We start from the raw sequence: 21,893 nt of genomic DNA, 5'->3' as shown, positions 1-21,893 counted from the left end.
CCTAAAATGTGGCAAGAATCTGTCCTATACTCAAGACTGCTCCCTATTCCTGCCTTCTCTATTTCTCTGAATTTTCACCCTTCTCCTAGAATCACCAAACAGTCCTATCCCCAAAGCACTATGTGCACCTCCCTAGAGCGCCTCCCTTATCAATCGCCTCCAGGCTCCTTCACATGCCCTTTTTATCACAGCGCTGCTGCCTTCCCAGCTTTCTTAATAATAAAAAAAACTCATTCAAGCCATGTCTTAGCTGATCACCCAAAACTGGCCAATGAATTTGACTTATATAGCCCTGCTGCCACATCACATGATCCTGGACTACACCTCCCATCTAGGGTGACCAGATAGTAAGTGTGAAAAATCAGGACAGGGGATGGGGGGGGGGGGGGGTAATAGGCACCTATATAAGATGAAGCCCCAAATATCAGGACTGTCCCTATACAATTGGGACATCTGGTCACCCTACATCTACACCCTACTCCCTACATCTGTCCCTCCAGACTACATCTCCCAGAATGCCTCTGTTACATGCTGACTCAAGCTCTGGCAGTGCTTAATTTGTAATGAAAGCAGTGCAAGGGCCTAAGCAATTAGGTGTCAGGGCTCAAGTAATTTTTTACATTCATAACTGATGCAGCAAACTCAGAGGTGCCAAGGCTATGAACTGACAAGCCTAGAGGTGCCGGGGCTCAGCCCTGGCAAGCCCTGGCACAAATTAAGCACTGAGCTCCGGTCATGCTTGACTTACAGCCTCCTTTAAAGGTCCCCCTTCTACTAATATACCTTATACTACATCTAACCATGATGATGTGGTGTGGCATAAGGTTGTGGTGGCAAGAACTTAGGATAGAGCCTCTTAAATGCATAGTCCCCCATCAGATAGACACATGTATTCTAGGCCATCCTAAATTCATTAACAAACAAATGTATACAACACACCATTTTGTATTCCATATCTTTTATGATAGCTAGATAGGATAGACACACTGAGCTCTATCATCCAAACTACATATCTGAACAGGGAAGCAATATATGTGTGTGTGTGTGTGTGTGTCCTGATTCTTCTTTTCCAATGGTGTAAATCAGGATAAAGTCCATTGACATCAAATAAGTTACATTGGTGTAATATCAGTGTGAGAGGAGAATCAGGCACTTACGCAATGCATATATATGGCTGTTTTCCCATTCCAGCCTTTCCACAGCTTGTGTGTCACTAGTAGAAAGCTGCCCAATGTTGTGGCAGGATATTCTAAATAAGTATTGAAAGATCAATCAGATCCTCAGCTCGTGTAAGTGGCCTGGCTCCAATGAAGTCTACAGAGAGATGCTGAATTTCACCAGCTCAGGCTGTGACAGGAAAGAGGCAGCTGTGGTTTTGTAAAAGCAAAACCATGGGTGGTTCAGCCCTCGGTTCCACTTGGTTCATCCCAACCCAAAAAAGTGCAGGTTTGGCGGCGGTGAGGGCTGGATAAAGGTTTCTGGCTTTAGAACAGCTATAATTAAACCTGGTTTATTGCTTCACAACCTTACTAAAACCATACCGAACTCTATAGGGCTTAGATATTTATCTTGTATTCGGTACTAATATGACCCCCATTATCATAGTATCTGATCACCTCTTTAGTGTATTTAGCCTCACAGCACCCCTGTGAGATAGGGAAGTATATTACCCCATTTTACAGATTAGAAGTGAAGCAAAGAGAGCCTGTCTAACTTGCCCAATGTCACACAAGAAGTCTGTGGTGCAGCAAGAAGTTGCATCTGGGTCTCCCAAGTTAGCACCCTGACCACTAGGCTATCCTTCTGCACTAGTAACACCAGCTTTCTGGTGGCTTTACACCACCAGAGCTGCTTCTGGGCTTAAATAAAAAGTATTCTTGTGTTTAGCCCTCCTCCCCTACCCCACATAGCTGTCAATTTTTTCCTGCTCCATGGGTGACATTTATGCAAACTATTTAATAGGATAATTTGCAAATAATTGGCATGTATCCATAAAATTAAGCTACAGTCAAAACAAATTGCTCCAAGCATAGTAATGGCAGGGGTGAGCTGAACAAAGCTTGTCAGCAGCGGCTGGAGTAAGTGCTTATGGCTGTCAGGTGGAAATCTGAGTGGGAAGTGCAGGGTAGTTGGCTACTGCAGCTGTTGGTACTGCTCGAGGTTAGGTTGCTTCTGTGGTGTACTGGTGGGAGAGTGCACTGAGTGCAGCAGCTGCTTGGGAACACTAGGCTGCAGGAAGCAGGAGGTCCTGGGGGACAGTGAGTGCATGGGCAGCTGGGAGACAGGGAGCTTCAGTGGGGGTTCAAGGTCTTGCTGCTGGGAAAGCCTGGTGCAGTTATTGGGCTCCTCATCTTGTGCTGCCGATTGTTGCTGGCTCTGATCTAGCAGGGGAAGCAGGGAGAGGATGCATCAGAGGTCTTGCACATCATGCATCAGTGTGTCATGCATAGGGTTACCATCCATCCGGGTTTCCCCGGACATGTCCGGCTTTTTTAGCTTTAAATGACTGTCCGGGGGCGATTTCTAATAAGGTAGAAATGTCCGGGATTTCACCCTTCTCCTCATGCAGAGTGGGGTGCGGCTGATTGGACGACTGTGCCTGATTGAAAGCCGCTCGCAGCCACTGGGGCCTCTAGCAGCCAGAGTCTCTCCCCCTCCCCCGCTCCCTCCTCCCCCGCAGAGCAGCGCCTTATTTGTTTGGCTGCACGTAAAGCCTGCAGCTCTCCCTCGGCCTGGTGGGCGGGGGGGGGGGCAGGCAAGGGACAGGGAACGGGGGTTAGATTGGTCGGGGGTTTGGGGGGGGCTGCCAGGAGAAGTGGGTGTAGAGAGCGGTTGGGGCAAGCAGGGGACAGGGAACGGGGGGTTAGATTGGTCGGGGGGGGGGGGGCTGCCAGGAGAAGTGGGTGTAGAGAGCGGTTGGGGCAGGCAGGGGACAGGGAACGGGGGGTTAGATTGGTCGGAGGTTCTAGGGCTGTCAGGAGAAGGGGGTGTAGAGAGCGGTTGGGGCAGGCAAGGGACAGGGAGCAGGGAGACTTAGATAGGGAGTGGGGTCCTGGGGGCAGTTAGGGTGGGGGGGCACAGGTAGGGGGATTCTGAGGGGGGCGGGAAGTGGGAGGGGGGCGGGGCTGGAGCGGGGCTAGGACGGCACCCCGTGTCCTCTTTTTTGATTGTTGAAATATGGTAACCCTAGTCATGCAGTAATATCTGCAGCCTACCTGCAGTTCATTTGGATGCGTGACTCCTCAGCTGAGGTGCAGGAATGTGTGACAGGGCTGTCAAATGTGTGACTAGCACACAAGATGCATGGCCCTTAGCATTCCTTTTCCCCTTATATCGCCTCCTCAGGGGCTCTGGAGCCCACCTTGGGACAAATAGGTCATGGGTTCCCTTTGCACCTTCCCTCCTTCCCTGCAAGAGCAACTGTGGGGCTGTTGCTGGAAGCAGATAGAATGAACACTGATGTGGGGCCTGCAGTTGGTTGCCCAGGCATGTCACTCAGGCTCTTTGTCTGGTCCACACAGCACCTTCATATGTCAGACACACATACTAGGCAGGCCTTTGGGACCCTTCTTCCCTGACTCCAGAACAGCAGAGGTTCCATGTAAGTGAGTACTCTGACGTTAATGGAGTTACACTGCCCTACAAACCTCTGAATCAAGCCCTAAGGAATTATTCTTGACTTACACTGGTGCAAGTGGTAGGAGCATCAGCCCTGAATTCCTAAACCAACTCACAGTTCTACAGCAACTGAAAAACAATAGGCTGGTGCGGTATTAATATAAATACATCCTTGAGAAACTGGCAAACAATTTTCCTCTGGCGTGGTTAATATACATGGAATTTTTGAACAGTTTTAATCATGGATATATGAAGTGAAGGAATTATATTAATCTCATTAAAAATAATTTGACAGGAAACACAGAGGATTTGCTTCACCATTCAGTATAATCCCTGGTATACCACAGAGGCATTTACAATACTGTAAATTCTAATCTGCCCAGTGTTTGGTAGCGGCAGAAGGAATGGAGACGAGGTTATCCTTCAGGCATATTCCCCACTGCAATCAATGGGATTTTTGCATGATTAAGGACTACAGGGTCTTTCTTTTAAATTTAGGTGTCCATTGAATTTAAAATTAACAAGAGAATTAAATGTACAAGTACGTTCTAAAGGTGAAGTTCAGGCACCCAGGTCTGATGCAGGTGAAGTGTGTAGGGATTTGAGGTGGAAAGGAGGGAGAATCAACACACACAAAATAGGACCAGGGTTTCAGTGACGCTACTATGCCCACCCAACCCTCTGCATTATTTGCATAGAATGTTAAAACCATGTAATCTCCATGGTGGAAAAATGTTGTCAGCATAATCCCCGCAAATTACAAATACGGACCTTTGGTGGTGTAATAAATTTAAGGGACCATGTAAAACCTGCAAAGGATATCACCGCTATTACAGTGGATAGTTATTTATTAAAACCCTATCTACTCAGGATGATCAACTGGTATTTACTTCACATCGAGAAACTGTCATATTGAAGCTAAAGAATTCTCTTTAACGGGCTATTTATTGTGTCTAAGAGTCCCTCTGACATTATTTGGAGTTCTGTTGATATTCAATATATCAGAGATAACTATCTTGTTCAATCTAAACTAACTGAGCATTTGGAAACTTTAATTAATAGCATTATTATGTATTGGTTGTTACCTGAATCACATTTCTGTAGGGATTTTTTTTGTATTAAGTGGCAGTTTGCAGCTGCCTTTTTTTATAATGGAATTTTAGTATCTCCTGCACTTTGCAAATCAAGAACAGTTTTGAAAATGTTCAGAGTGAAGTAAAGGGCCAAATTATGCTCTTATAACAATGAAAAAATATGGAGTAACTTAAATTAGGTCACCTTTGATTTATACCAGTGTAGGGGATGGCAGAATTTGACCCAGAGTTTGCCTCTCTCCTCTTAAATGCAAAGTTATAGACAGGCCTTTCTAGGTACATCTGTACTTCAAACAGGAAGTGTAATTTCCAGCTCAAGGTGACATACCCACACTTAGGGTTACCATACGTCCGGATTTTCTCGGACATGTCCGGCTTTTTGGGCCTCAAATCCCCGTCCGGGGGGAAATCCCCAAAAGCCGAACATGTCCGGGAAAATAGGGAGGTGCTGGGGATGCTCAGCCGGGGGCTGGCCCGGGGGTGCGGTGCGGTGCGGGGCTGGGCCCGGCGGTGCGGGGCCGGCAGTGCTGGGCCGGGGGCCAGGGCCGGGCCAGGGGTGCTCAGCCGGGGGCTGGCCCGGGGCCCGGGGGTGTGGGGCGGGGCCGGCAGTGCTGGGCTGGGGGCCGGGGGCCGGGGGCCGGGCCGGCAGTGCTGGGCCGGGAGCTGGGGCCGGGCCGGGGGTGCTGGCCTGGGGGTGCTCGGCCGGGGGCTGGCCCAGGGCCGGCACCCCAGGGCCCGAGCCGAGCCAGGCTGGAGGGGCTGGGGCCGGGGCCGGCCGCCGGAGGGAGCCACTCGGTTGGGGCGGGGCAGACTGGGCCGCGCCTCCTCCCCCCACCCTCCCCCAGCTTACCTGCTGCCTGCTTCAGGCTTCCCGCGAATCAAATGTTCGCGGGAAGCAGGGGAGGGGGCAGAGTTGGGGCGGGGACTTTGGGGAAGGGGTGGAGTTGGGGCGTGGGCGGGGCTGGGGGCAGGGCCAGGGCCCTGTGGAGTGTCCTCTTTTTGGACACTCAAAATATGGTAACCCTACCCACACTAGTTCTGACTGAGCTAAAGCACTAAAAATAGAAGTGTAGGTGTAGTGGCACAAACAGCATGAGCAGCTAGGCACCCACGTACATACTTAGCAGCTTGGAAGGGCTTGTACTTGGGGTGGCTAGCTGCTTGTACCACCAAGGTTAAGTTTCTAGGTTTAGCATGCTAGCTCAGCCAGAACTAGCACAGATGTATCTTCTCAAGCTGGAAGTTACATTCCAGAGGAAAATGTAGATGTATCCTTGTCTTGTAAGGAAGGAGAGTGCATCCATACAAACTGAACTGCACTTTTTACTGGACATAGTTGCAGTGACACGTGTGGTAAAGTTGCCAGAAATCCAACAGGAAATCTCAGGACTTAAGTCAATTGGCAGTACAACTGCTCAACCACCATTTTCACTGGGTTGGTTTCTAACCTTCCTTACACCAGTTTGACACCAATGTACCGCTATTGATTTCAGTGGAATTATGCCTGATTTGCACAGGTTTCAGTGAAATTTGAATCAGTCCTGATGACCACTGGGAAAACATGTGGCGGGGGGGGGGGGAAGGGGGAAGGGGCCTTATTGTTGGGGAAGCTCCAATCATCCAAAGCAATTGAAAACCTGATGGAGCTGGAACCTTTGGCATAGGGAAATCTTTCTAGAGGGAGAAGGGTATGACCTTAGGGCCACAGGCAGCCAGACATAAAGCTGCTCTAATTTAAATTGGGGTTTGGAGAAGTGGAAACATAAAGGGTGAAGTAAAGCCACCTTATCCCCAGCCCTATCCTACCCTGAGCACAGCTTAGCTGGACCAAAGAATCTGGGTTTAAGTCTTTTCCCCCCACCCAATTTGGGGAAAAAACAACTGGATGGCATCGCACCTGCTTTGTGTAAACCCTGTGTCTCATTAGTGATGCACTTGCTGGCAGGTCTGGAAAGTTGCTGGTTCTATATATGAGCCTTGCTGGTTTGTGTCCTTGTATTTTCCAAGTTCTCTTAACACTGTCAGTGGTGTCTTTAAAGGTCATGAATAAGTGCCCTTACATTCAGACTTCGTATTTACTCTGAGACTCACATGGGTTTCTAAACAAATTACAATAATAAATAAATATAAAAATCACTGTACAAGAGATAGCAATAAAGAGTAAAGAAAGGAAGAAGCCAGAACTGACAACTAAAAATAATAGTGGAAGAAAAATGCAAATGGCTAAATATTGATCTCATTGGAGTTTCTCTAGATTTACACTGGTATAACAGCAGCAAAATTTGACCCACTATGTATCATGCCTTTTTGGATGTTTCTACAAAATCTGATAGATGCTTTCCAATTTCAATATCAAAGATTCTGGTATTGGGTTTTGTTTTCTTTTTCTGCTGTTTTTTTCTTTCATATTTACTGTTTGTAGGGTGGACTTCACTGACGGTATTTTCTATCACCGCCCAGTGTGAAACCACTCACCCATCCTACCACTGATAGAAAATGAATCCACTTCAGGACTATTGAACGCTATGGTCCTGATCCTCAGTTGGTGTGACCTAGAATATCCTCATTTGCTTCAGTAAAGTTATGCTGATTTTCAGCAGCTGAGAACCCAGCCTTATGAATTTTCAGACCATCAAACACGTATTTAGCACAGGTGCGTCTGTGGTGTTTATGCACAGGGAAGCTGCATGTTCAAAAACCTTTACACCTACAGTTGCCCCTGCATGTTGGTCTACTGTTAGAATATTGGCCTGTAATATAAAACAGCCAAGTAACTGAAATACAGCCTTAGAATGTAAACTGTCCCATGCTAAAAGCACAGAACTGGGGAGGTTCTTCATATTTATCAGGATTGAATTAGTCATTATATTAGAGATGGGAAAATTGAAGAATGGAAAAGCTGTTAGGGACTTAACTTGAGAGAGGTACACGTAGGTCTCCTGCCTTCCATTTCTGTACTTGAGGTACCAAAACTTTAAACAATTGTGTTTTCTTATAAGTAAAGTTATATCCAAGTAAAAACAAACAGGAATCCTGATCCAAGTTGCAGAACCAGGGTCTGCCTCTCAGGCCTGATTACCCTCATGATGTATCTATTACTTATTAATTGCAGATAATATCAGTCATGGGTTTGGCCCTGAGTCTACCATTAAAAATTGTTCTGTTTTGGTAGATGAGGCAAAAGGGGACTGAATTCTCCAGTTCAGTGTAATACAATGCACATACTACAGCAAGGTAAATGCATTTAAGCCACCCTTATGGTACAATCCTTAGTTGCACTTAGAGTGCAAAAACAGAGCAATGATTTGCAAAAATTATAGCAAATATTTGGCACCAACAATAACTCTGCCTATGTGTCTGTGCAGGATGGGGTGAAGGGCTCTTGTATATTTTAAATGGTGCAGAAATAATCCACAGAGCCTTACACAGGGGCCTGCAAAGTTTTCATAGCTTAGCAGCTACCAAGCTCAAGTTCTGCAAAGTGACACCTGATGATGCATTTTTTAAAAACAACAACCTTCCATCAATAAATGTCAAAGCACTTACTGTGTATGTAAATCATACAGGCTAGTCAGCTTTTCCAACGGAGAAACAAAATACTGCAGAACCTAAGGAGACAAGGGGGAGGGCATGCAACTTAAAGCCCAAAACATAGTATGTAGTGCACAATATGCCCTTTTATTAGACACCGAAAGCAAATGTAGTCACAGGGTGCAATATAAACGTGCTTTCTTTTTAATGAAAAATAAAATAATAATAATAATAATAATAAAACAAACTTTCCTCTAATAAAATGACTAGTAAAAATGATCATTAATGGCAAGTTTTATAACAAATTCTCCTGCCCTCCTGCTGTCTTCTGCACCTGCTGACTGTTTGGCACTGCTCTCCTCCTGGCCTGACCAGCTGTTTAAAATGAGTCTTCACTTTGCAATACTTTTTAACCATGAGAGTTTATGAAGGTTGATTCCCCTGAAGAATGCTCAGTAAGAGCTCCCTCCCTAAGTGTAAATAAGGTAACCCGATTCTTCTCTCGCACCAGCTTTACTCTGATGTCATTCCATTGGCCCAGCCTCTCGGTACATCAGGGCTGCTTTGCACAAATCAGCCTTGGATCCAGTGGATTCAGCCACTAAAGGATTCCACTTGCACAAGAGAAACTTTGGTTTGCATAAAGTAACCCTTGTGCTTCCTGCATTATCCCCACTTTCCAGCCCCCAACATAGTGGGTTTGGTTGAAGAAAGAGAGACACGACCAGGGCTCTTGATCCCTGGATGTCAGAATAGCTGATTTATATCATAGTCCAAAACAGCACTCACAACCCCAGGATCAGTGGGTGCAAAGATGATTTTGGATTTGTGGATTTGTGCTGAGACACCTCGTGAACTGGATGGGGGTAATTTATTTGAGTATAGCTACTCTATTTATGCCAGTGTCAGAGCACAATCAGACCAGCACATGAGTGCAAAAATGAATCAGGTAGAGCAAGAAGTTATGTGCCAAATGCAGTCCTGGTGGAATTGTGTGCCACTCCCATTGTAATTCCCTACACGTGCTATATGCTGGAATATAGTATTTCTTAATTCATTGGAGAAATTGACTCTCTTTTGTATAAGGCTACCTTGTGTTTCAGCCAAGGTTAATGAGACACTGGGCTGCCTGCCACCTAAGAATCAGAAACATAAATTACAGCTGCAAATTGACAGCTTTAGCACAATCAACTTTTCCAAACTCCTTTGGACTTTAGTTTTCATTAGTCCATTTTTGGCTGGTTCCTCCTACATCCCTGCCTCTCTTTGGAGGATCCCACTTGCATACGATGATATTCAATAAATTAAGTGAAAACAAAGGACAAAAACATGAAAAGGATATGAAAACTAGGGTTGAACAAGCAGCTTATTATTGGTGTCTCATCTCTTCTTTCAAGTATCTGCCACAAGCATCTCTTTGTTTTTCCATTACATAAATAAGGCCTGAGCCCAAACTCATTTTAGTCAATAGGAGTCTTTCCATTGAGTTCAGTAGGTTTTGGATCAGGTTCTTAGGGAAGAAAGGACTTCACCATTATAGATTCACTTTTTTTTAATCTTCAGTCAGGATTCTGTTTGAAAATCAGTTAGACCCAACTAACCCTCATCCTACAGCTGGTCTCATGGTGATGGACCTGCTATGCTATTCAGTTCTAATTTCCTAGGGTTAATTCTTCATCTTCTAGAGCTCTTAAACTGTGTAATCTGTGTTCTTGCTCAAGATGGATGTCTAATTAGGAGATATATAACCTGTGGGTAGGAGAGAGGCTAACAGAATAGGAAGTGTACATACTAATTTCAAATTGCTAGCTATTCTCCTGGCTAGAACTGTCCCCTCTTAATTCAGTTTTCAAAGTGGATCACTAGATTCACCCCACCCCACCCCAAGACTCTTACTGACATAAGTGGGAATCAAGTAGCTAAAACCAATAATTTACAGCTAAGGTAAGTGATACCCTGCACTTGGATCCAGATTCTGCAATTTAGAGTGGCTTCAAAATGAGCAGAAAAGTACCATGAAGCTTCCAGGGTCTGGAATTCAGTAAGGGTCCATTCAGAGCCCAACCTGACTCTTCTCCTGGGATTTAATGGAGTTAGGTGGTACTGCTTTAGCATCAAACCCTTACTTCTTATGGCCTTCCTCATCATCTATGGGTCCTGGGCCCATTTCATGATTATGCCCAGTTAATCTGCTGCGTGAGAGTCAAAGTAGGTTACTTTGGATTCTTTGACCATGGGATGGTGTTCCAAGAAGGAGTGCTAGGCAGAGACGGGCTCCACCTAACGAAGAGAGGGAAGAGCATCTTCGCCAGCAGGCTGGCTAACCTAGTGAGGAGGGCTTTAAACTAGGTTCACCGGGGGAAGGAGACCAAAGCCCTGAGGTAAGTGGGGAAATGGGATCCTGGGAGGAAGCACAAGCAGGAGAGCACAAGAGGGGAGGACTCCTGTCTCAGACTGAGAAAGAGGGACGATCGATGAGTTATCTTAAGTGCCTATACACAAATGCAAGAAGCCTGGGAAACAAGCAGGGAGAACTGGAAGTCCTGGCACAGTCAGGGAACTATGATGTGATTGGAATAACAGAGACTTGGTGGGATAACTCACATGACTGGAGTACTGTCATGGATGGATATAAACTGTTCAGGAAGGACAGGCAGGGCAGAAAAGGTGGGGGAGTTGCGTTGTATGTAAGAGAGGAGTATGACTGCTCAGAGCTCCGGTATGAAACTGCAGAAAAACCTGAGAGTCTCTGGATAAAGTTGAGAAGTGTGAGCAACAAGGGTGATGTCATGGTTGGAGTCTGCTATAGACCACCAGACCAGGGGGATGAGGTGGACGAGGCTTTCTTCTGGCAACTAGCAGAAGTTGCTAGATCACAGGCCCTGGTTCTCATGGGAGACTTTAATCACCCTGATATCTGCTGGGAGAGCAATACAGCGGTGCACAGGCAATCCAGGAAATTTTTGGATAGTGTAGGGGACAATTTCCTGGTGCAAGTGCTGGAGGAACCAACTAGGGGCAAAGCTTTTCTTGACCTGCTACTCACAAACAGGGAAGAACTAGTAGGGGAAGCAAAAGTGGATGGGAACCTGGGAGGCAGTGACCATGAGATGGTCAAGTTCAGGATCCTGACACAAGGAAGAAAGGAGAGCAGCAGAATATGGACCCTGGACTTCAGAAAAGCAGACTTTGACTCCCTCAGGGAACAGATGGGCAGGATCCCCTGGGAGAATAACATGAAGGGCAAAGGGGTCCAGGAGAGCTGGCTGTATTTTAAAGAATCCTTATTGAGGTTGCAGGAACAAACCATCCCGATGTGTAGAAAGAATAGTAAATATGGCAGGCGACCAGCTTGGCTAAACAGTGAAATCCTTGCTGATCTTAAATGCAAAAAAGAAGCTTACAAGAAGTGGAAGATTGGACAAATGACCAGGGAGGAGTATAAAAATATTGCTCAGGCGTGCAGGAGTGAAATCAGGAAGGCCAAATCACACTTGGAGTTGCAGTTAGCAAGAGATGTTAAGAGTAACAAGAAGGGTTTCTTCAGGTATGTTAGCAACAAGAAGAAAATCAAGGAAAGTGTGGGCCCCTTACTGAATGAGGGAGGCAACCTAGTGACCGAGGATGTGGAAAAAGCTAATGTACTCAATGATTTTTTTGCCTCTGTCTTCACGAACAAGGTCAGCTCCCAGACTGCTGCACTGGGCAGTACAGCATGGGGAGAAGGTGACCAACCCTCTGTGGAGAAAGAAGTGGTTCGGGACTATTTAGAAAAACTGGACGTGCACAAGTCCATGGGGCCGGATGCGCTGCATCCGAGGGTGCTAAAGGAGTTGGCGGGTGAGATTGCAGAGCCATTAGCCATTATTTTTGAAAACTCATGGCGATCGGGGGAGGTCCCAGATGACTGGAAAAAGGCTAATGTAGTGCCCATCTTTAAAAAAGGGAAGAAGGAGGATCCGGGGAACTACAGGCCAGTCAGCCTCACCTCAGTCCCTGGAAAAATCATGGAGCAGGTCCTCAAGGAATCAATTATGAAACATTTAGAGGAGAGGAAAGTGATCAGGAACAGTCAGCATGGATTCATGAAGGGGAAGTCGTGCCTGACTAACCTAATTGCCTTCTATGATGAGATAACTGGCTCTGTGGATGAGGGGAAAGCAGTGGATGTGTTATTCCTTGACTTTAGCAAAGCTTTTGATACGGTCTCCCACAGTATTCTTGCCGCCAAGTTAAAGAATTATGGGCTGGATGAATGGACTGTAAGGTGAATAGAAAGCTGGCTAGATCGTCAGGCTCAACGGGTAGTGATCAATGGCTCCATGTCTAGTTGGCAGCCGGTTTCAAGCGGAGTGCCCCAAGGGTCGGTCCGGGGGCCGGTTTTGTTTAATATCTTTATTAATGATCTGGAGGATGGTGTGGACTGCACTCTCAGCAAGTTTGCAGATGACACTAAACTAGGAGGCGTGGTAGATACACTAGAGGGTAGGGATCGGATACAGAGGGACCTTGACAAATTAGAAGATTGGGCCGAAAAAAACCTGATGAGGTTCAACAAGGACAAGTGCAGAGTCCTGCACTTAGGACGGAAGAATCCCATGCACTGCTACAGACTAGGGACCGAATGGCTAGGTAGCAGTTCTGCAGAAAAGGACCTAGGGGTCACAGTGGACGAGAAGCTGGATATGAGTCAACAGTGTGCTCTTGTTGCCAAGAAGGCTAACGGCATTTTGGGCTGTATAAGTAGGGGCATTGCCAGCAGATCGAGGGACGTGATCGTTCCCCTTTATTCGACATTGGTGAGGCCTCATCTGGAATACTGTGTCCAGTTTTGGGCCCCACACTACAAGAAGGATGTGGAAAAATTGGAAAGAGTCCAGCGGAGGGCAACAAAAATGATTAGGGGTCTGGAGCACATGACTTATGAGGAGAGGCTGAGGGAACTGGGATTGTTTAGTCTCCAGAAGAGAAGAATGAGGGGGGATTTGATAGCAGCCTTCAACTACCTGAAGGGGGGTTCCAAAGAGGATGGAGCTCGGCTGTTCTCAGTGGTGGCAGACGACAGAACAAGGAGCAATGGTCTCAAGTTGCAGTGGGGGAGGTCCAGGTTGGATATCAGGAAAAACTATTTCACTAGGAGGGTGGTGAAACACTGGAATGCGTTACCTAGGGAGGTGGTGGAGTCTCCTTCCTTGGAGGTTTTTAAGGCCCGGCTTGACAAAGCCCTGGCTGGGATGATTTAGCTGGGAATTGGTCCTGCTTTGAGCAGGGGGTTGGACTAGATGACCTCTTGAGGTCCCTTCCAACTCTGATATTCTATGATTCTATGATTCTACTTTTATTTATGTGGAATAGCACCAGGAAATTAATGGGTCTCTTTGTGGAACAAGGTGCTGTTCACTGTAAGAATATTTGAATCTGACCGTGGGCAAATAAAGAGGAAAAGATGGAAACCCCACCACTGAGTTAATCATTTACCATTTCCCCCCCCCCCTCCAATTTTCAGGGGAAGTATTTATTACAAAGAGAGGATCAAGCCAGAAAATTCATATCTGGATCCATATTTTCAATGCTCCAAAGTTAGAAAGTATTTGCTTCTAGGATTTTGGTTTAGGCTATTATAAAACCAGGGTTTATTTGCAAACTGCATACCCAGGTTCAGATTTTAAATAACCCCAGAAGTCTGGATCTGGGATTTTATTTGGGGCCCATCATTAAATTTGTGTGATAACACAAAAGCCTTATTTGATTCAGATCTCATTTGTAAGCATTGTAATTCATCTCTTTCATTTTCAGACATTATCCCCAAATAAAATGTACTGCATGAATGTTCACAAATAATGCATACCAAAGGATATAAACATGGTGAATTGAAATTGAGTTTCTAATTCACCAAAACATTAATGGAGTAATTTCCCCCCAACTCTGTTTGCTACTTATGTGCTGCATTATTTTCCATTTGTAACATCAATGTGCACCAGTTTGTTCCAGAATTAAGTTTGCATTCTATTATAATTTAATCATAACTGTAAAAATATTACTAACAGTAAGAATTCTGTTTGTTAACATTTTCCCCAGAAATGCAACCGTAAAAAAATAAAATCTTCTTGAACCACTCTCTTTTATAAACAGGACATGGATGGAATAGCATACCAACATGAATATCTGTCTTTCTAGCCAATATCACCTCATATCTCTGGCTAACTCTAATCAGAAAGGATAATGGATTTGTTTTGCTGGGCGGGCAAGGTGATTGTGCGAGTGACAGATGTCTAAAACAGCATTCTTACCGTTCTCTCTCAGCACTCTTTACCGCTGGGATTTTACAAAATGGGTTAATTACAGATGGTGCCTTGAGTTCTTATAGGTTTCAGAGTAGCAGCCGTGTTAGTCTGTATCCGCAAAAAGAACAGGAGTACTTGTGGCACCTTAGAGACTAACAAATTTATTAGAGCATAAGCTTTCATGGACTACAGCCCACTTCTTCGGATGCATATAGAGTGGAATAAATATTGAGGAGATATATATACACACATACAGAGAGCATGAATGCCATGTACATTGGCCAAACCGGACAGTCTCTACGCAAAAGAATTAATGGACACAAATCTGACATCAGGAATCATAATACTCAAAAACCAGTGGGAGAACACTTTAACCTGTCTGGCCATTCAATGTCAGACCTGCGGGTGGCTATCTTACAACAGAAAAACTTCAAAAACAGACTCCAAGGAGAGACTGCTGAGCTGGAATTGATATGCAAACTAGACACAATCAACTCAGAATTGAATAAGGACTGGGAATGGCTGACCCATTACAAACATTGAATCTATCTCCCCTTGTAAGTATTCTCACACTTCTTATCAAACTATCTGTATTGGGCTATCTTGATTATCACTTCAGAAGTTTTTTTTCTCTTACTTAATTGGCCTCTCAGAGTTGGTAAGACAACTCCCACCTGTTCATGCTCTCTGTATGTGTGTATATATATCTCCTCAATATTTATTCCACTCTATATGCATCCGAAGAAGTGGGCTGTAGTCCACGAAAGCTTATGCTCTAATAAATTTGTTAGTCTCTAAGGTGCCACAAGTACTCCTGTTCTTTTTGAGTTCTTATAGTCATTCATTTAGTCTCTTTGGAATGAAAACGGCAAGATTTTAAACACTCATTCTTCATTCCTGTGAGCTTGACACGTGAACGCTGACAATCAGAGACTACATCCAGTGGAGCTCCATTTTCCATCTTATTTCATGGGAGATTTAAAAAAATGTTAATATAACTAGCAGACTTTACACACTGATTATATTATGGCAGGAACATGACCATGGACCTAATGGGGTAAGGCCTTCAAGGCTCATAGCCTCTCGGAAGCACATATATGTATTCTCTGAGATTTAACGTGAAGGTTCAAACTGTCCTTCCTCAGGAAGGGGTAACAGCCTTCTAACTATCCAGCTCTGCCCATGTCCCTCCTTCACGGATGGGATCCCAGGGGATGAATTATTTCTGCTGTTTGCACACAGCAGGCACACATGCTGCAGGGGATAGAAAGTGAAACAATAGTTAAGGGCCATACAAAGTGATTTTCAAGGTGGTAATAGCAGACAAAAGGAGATCAATTCAATGACTTTGTTCTTAGCTGCAATGTTACATGGTGCCTGGGCAATCCCACTGACAGCCCAGTCACACAGATAGTCACTTGCAGGTACATATGTTGGCACAAATGAGATGTTAACCTTTTGTGGGTAACATTCCACCACAGGGTCTAGCCATCCTATAAAGTAGCATTTTACAGTACTCAAAGTTCCTGAAGGGTTCTCTTGCTCTCTTTTAGGCTGGGAAAAATACTGGCAGTTTGATTGTATTTTACATACAATATAAAAAAGTGCCCCATTCTGCAGTCAAGCAGAGGTAAATGGATTTTCTCTCACAGTCTCTCTGTTGGTCAGTGATTTGTAACAAAATTGAGCAGCATGCCCAGATTTCAAAGAGAAACAAAAGAAAAGCCAAGAAGAACCCCTGTTCTTTGAATGAACATTAGATCTTGAATCTCTGGTTTGAAAAAAGTAACATGGGGGAAAATGAGTTGAATGTAAATCGTCTAACCCAAAATTCATACAACTCAATGCCTTCAAGGTCTGAATAGAATGCACATACCTGGAAGTGGGTGAGGGGAGGGTTATGTGTGGAAAAAATCTGCACATCAGAACAAAACGCCATTGACTTAATCATCAAGCACTTATTAGACTTGGTAGCCAAATCTGCTTAATTATTATTATTTTAATTAGTAGATGAGTTCATCTTGAACCAATGGAATAACATGACCACTGCTTTCCTGCGGGGGGGGAGGGGTGGGGGGAGGAAGAGAATTGGTATGACAGAAGGGTAACTATAGAAAACTGGCAGAGATCATTTTTATCAATAAAGCTGTTCTTAGAAGAGTTACTAGCTGAAAATCTTTCCCTTTCATGTTTTTGAGTTCTCATCGCATACAATTGTTTTCTCCAAGGGATTATACCTGATCTCATGAAGCTTTCCCTGCCAAGACAGCCCAGCCTCATTGTGGAATAAGAGCGGACAATGATAGGCAGAGACCACAAGGGAGACTGTGGCGGCTCCAGACCCCTCTCTCCCAGCAGGATTTTGCTGCTCAGCCTGTAAGGGTCACCTGAGCTAGGCTTAAGGGCTCTGGAAAGGAGAGGATATTAGGGGGGCAAATATTTGAAAAATGCAAGCCCTTTGCCATTTCATTATGAGCTTCGCCAATGAAATAAAATAGATTCACTTGTTTATTTCCAAATGCACTGGAAACAAAAATAATGGCAGTTATTGAACCAGCAGGGAGGCACGATGGATATTTCAGCTGCTAAGGGGTGAGAAGTCCCATTCAAAGGTTCCCTCCAAGTTCTTTATAGTGGACAAATCCTCAAAAGAAAACATACTTTCTTAACTGTCATTTGAATATATATCCTGCTCCAGCCAAACAGCCCACTTAAAGTGACACAGGGGTTGTAAATTGGTTCACTGATTGGTGAGCTGGAGTTTAACAGCTTAAGCTTAGCAGGAAGGGGATAGGAACAAAGGTGCCATGCATCATTCACACTGTATCCCCTCTCCCCTGCCAGCACAGCCAAACCATGGAGGTGAAGGCTTTTAATTCCTGTTTGCAGCAAAAAGGATGTGGCACGAGAGCAACTGGGAGATGAATGCAAGCTACCTAGAAGGGATCTACTTCAGCCTGTATGTTCATCATGCATCCCAGAAGGACCTCTAATGAACCCAAATATTTCAGTAGGGGTGTGTGTCCATGCACTTGTTTTCTTCAAGAAGTCACTTATGAGGCAGAAACAACATGAGATCTGGTCTTAAAACAGCATCCAAGACCTGAAACGTGATGCAAAGGCCTGACTGCATGCCATTTTGCTCTGCTGAATGCCTCCCTGGGGCATTAAAAATGCATATGAAAAACATAGAGGGCCAAGTTTTCCGAAGTACTCTGCACCTAACACTGAAGGAAAATTTTCAACAGAGTTCAGCCCCTGTTGTCTGGCTAATTCATTTAGGAACCTAGCTGAGAGCTGTTGTGTGCTGAGCTCTTTTGAAAATCTGGCCACTCTAACACAGTTGTTTGAACCTCCAGCACTTGCCTCTAAGCTGATGTGGCACACAGCACAGGTATCAAAAAGCACTGAATACAATATATTTAACAGTTGCATGTTATTTTAGTTCTGTTTGATGTAATAGTAAATTTACTTTGAATAATTTAAAATAAAAAATAATGGAAATAATTATATGCATCTAGCCAGTGGGAAAGTCTTTTTATCAAAGCCATAATTTGCATGATTTCTATGGCAACTTGCTATATAATACACAGAGCCAAAACCAATAAGGGAAATTGAGTGTGCTATGTAGATGAGGAATAAAGTTCAACAAGTCACGAAATAGTTTGCCAAGAGGTCAGTGAAGCAACTGGACTAGATGAAACAGTTAGGAGTCTGGTAGAACAGCACGACCCTACATGTGGGGCAAAATTCTGCTCACATCTATGGGAAAGGCCCAAAATTCAGGTCAACCTGTTCAGGGGACTGAGGGAACAGAAATCCAAGCAAAAGCCATGAAGTGGGACTCAGCACATACGGTTGCTCTTCTATGGGTATCATCGGGAGAATAGGGTAAGAATACAGCTCCTAACTATGTGGCTCCACCAGTCAAAAGCCATGAATAAAAATCACAGCCCTTGTCTGTGACGATGGATGTGTGGGTGTCCAGCACCATATCACTAGTTTGGGGTAGAAAATCCCATCCTCCTTACCCATTCACTTGAGCTTTGTCCAGAGAACCACCATTTGTACTAAGGACAAGGTTGGACTCAGATGACCCAGAAGGCTTTGTTAACCCTATCTCCTATGATTCTCTGGCTTACAGTGTAATGATGATGATATCAGAGTTGGTGCTATTGTATTAGTGCAAAATCAGATGTCACCAAATTCTCAGCAAAGCCCTAGAATCTGGCTTTATTTTCCATATCCTTAATACATGACTATAGAGCCACTGAGAATTACATTTTAACATGGATCTAAAGTTGCATGCACTAAACTATGCTTAGCATTTAGTGTATATAGCACTTTAAATCTTAGCAGCTCTACAAACTAGAAAGGCCAAAATCAGCTCTTGGCTCTTCACATGTAGCTCCAGTTTTAAACAGAGCGCACCCTGGGCACATATAAATGTCCAAGTTAGCCCTATGTCACAAAACACACATGCAAAACAAATAAGTGCAGGTGCAGTTTGGCATTTCCCAGGGTTTTATTTAGAACTCAGTAGAAAATCAGTTTGGTGGATACACTATATTCTGGGTCAAATTCAATCATTTACACTGAAGTCAATGGAGTCACACCAGTATAACACTGATGTATGTGACAGGAGGCTCAGGCCTAGTGTGTTCAATATATACACTCACAGCCAAATTCTGCCCTTAGAACCAGTGTAAACCCCGAATAACTCCATTGACTTAAAAGGAGTTATTCTGCAGCTAGGACCAGAGCCTCAGCTAGTGCAAATCAGCATAGGTCCATTGAACTCAGAGCTATACTGGCTTATACCAGCTGAGGATCTAGCTCCTAGTGAGGCCAGAATTTGGGCCCCATTTCTGAAAATGCAGGCCTCAATGTCTGCTCTGTGTTGGCTTGGGCTGCTGCTCTGCCAGTGAATCCCAGGCTCTAGGGCAGCTCTTTTAGAATTTCAGCACATTCTTTGGGTGTAAGTGATGGAATGGGATGGATTCCTACAGAGCCCCAACAGTCTGCAGGCACCCAAACATTACCCAGCACTCACTGAGAAATCAACTTGGAAATGCCCCAGCCAAGTTGATGACTTGTAAATGCAGTGACTGTGTGCGCTACATGTGAAAGTAAAGACAATCGTCACACTCCGGGCCCTCAGAGGAACAAGCGTGTAATTATTAATTATATACACAGGAGTTAAACAATGCCTGCAATGTACCTGTTTAACTCCCATTGAAATAAATAGGAGTCATGTGCATGTACTAAGGGGAATGTAGACCCCACAGTTAGTAATTATAATAGTAATGAAAGGTCATTATAAGTCCATGTAGTCTCATAATATTAAAATGCAGAAGCTTACATTTGTTAAGTAGAAGAGTCTCAATACAGCTATTCAGTGAGAAGCATTTCCAACCCTTATTCTCCCTCGAAATTCCTGGTGTATACCACCTAGTCATTTATTCCTGCATTCACTTATAAAAGATTGGCTTCTTCTGGTAAGCTAATGCCTTTATTATATGTATTTATATTTATTTTATACACACATATACACACACACACACACACACACACACTGTTGTTTTACTCATTTTCACATTCTCCTTTCTTTTGACCCCCAAACCTTTTCCTTTAGACTCATCATCCTCACTGCAGTGGCTCCTGTCTGTATTCCAGGCAGGTGACACCTGATAGTAATGGCAGGATGGCACCCTAGCTGCAAGCCATCCAAATAGCACAGGCTTCTCAGTGCCAACGTTGGCTATTATGTCAGCACAATTTGGCAGGGGCTAATCTAATCCTTTCCATCTGGGTTTCTTTTTTTATTCTCCCTGAATTGGGATGAAGGATTAGGGGGAGGGAGAAAAGCCACAGCCCCTTAGCCTCACTTATTGAGGTTTAGAAATGCATGCTGCTTATTACTGCAGTTCTAATTCCTGACTCAGTCAATAGTACTGAGACTCAAACCACAATACAAAGATATATGGACTGGCTCCAAAAAGCCATTAAGCCACCAAGCCAGCTTCTTGCCAATACCCAGCACTCTTCTTGGAGGAGGAAAGAGTGTTGGAACTCACCCTTAAGCTGAAATGATACACCGGAGCTTACATTTATACTATTAGAACTAGTATAAAGAAAAAATGTGCTGGTATTTTACCATTCCACTAAAATCAGTGTTTGTAATAAATCCTCTGCTAGACTGGACTCTTTATTGCTGATGTCCATAAACTATTTGCTTTATTTTCTCAAGCTATCTGATGTTTTAAAAGATTCCTCCCCTCCCCTCCCCTGCCCCAAAATCCTGATATGAATCATATGGACAAAATAAACAGAGTGCTCTGTTAGAGTTTCCCTTTTTACAAATGAGCCATAAAATTCTCCATTAATCAGCCCTGCCTCCCCAGGGGCCCATCTTCATTGTTGAGGTTTCCTTTTCCATTTCTGATCCCTGTTTTGTTGAAGAGATTACAAAAAAGTCACAATGCAGTAAACCAAAAAGAATAAGCTTTTGAAAGCCACCCTCCTCTGCACAGGCCTTGGGCTGAGCGGAGTTTTGAGCAGTGCAGGAGCAAGATATACAATTAAATGCTCTCTATTTTTTATCCCTTCCCTTCTAGTTAAATGACAGTCCCATCCCACCTCTCTCCCCCATCCAGAGTACTTGGTGTTCCCACCTATTTAAATAAATGGAAGTTCCTTAGAACAATAAAAAGGCCCTTCAGGGTCTCCTAGGGTAAGTATCCACGGCCACAGAAATAATGAAACAGAATTTACTAGAGTCTGGCATCTCAGAGCATTTGCCTCTTGTTCATTCCTGAGGAAGGTGTCAGTTCTGACACAGCTTGAATTTAACTGGAGGGCATATTCCTTTAAAACACAGATTGAGGAAATATATGTCTACTATACCTGTCTCTCTCTCTCTCTCTCTCTCTCTCTCCTGTACCTGTCTTGACTCCATGTACTTGCATAGGGACAGACAGCAAATCTCTTACATGTCCCTTATCAGAGATCTGACTCTTTAAACACACTAACACAGGGTACCCACTTGTACACTCAGTTATGAAGATATAAATAGAAAAGGGGTCTATAGAAAATGACATACTTCCAGAAAGTATGCCATTTAGGGAGAGTGGCAATTCCCAGTGCAGTCCCTTTTTCTAGCTGGTATTTCTATGTTCATTAGTACTCATAGGCTCACAGAACACATATCTGTACAACCTCCTGAAGTGTGGAAGCATTCAGAATCCACACCTGGACAAGAGCCCACAGTTGGCCTATATAACCAGGGCCAGATCCTCAGCTGCTATAAGTTGGTGCAGCTGCACTGAAGTCAATGGAGTGATGTAGATTTATGCCATCTGAGGAT

This window comes from Chrysemys picta, chromosome 9, assembly GCF_011386835.1.
Source record: "Chrysemys picta bellii isolate R12L10 chromosome 9, ASM1138683v2, whole genome shotgun sequence".
Taxonomy (NCBI): Eukaryota; Metazoa; Chordata; order Testudines; family Emydidae; genus Chrysemys; species Chrysemys picta.
The sequence above is the reverse complement of the archived record's forward strand: the minus strand, read 5'-3'. Positions refer to the sequence as shown.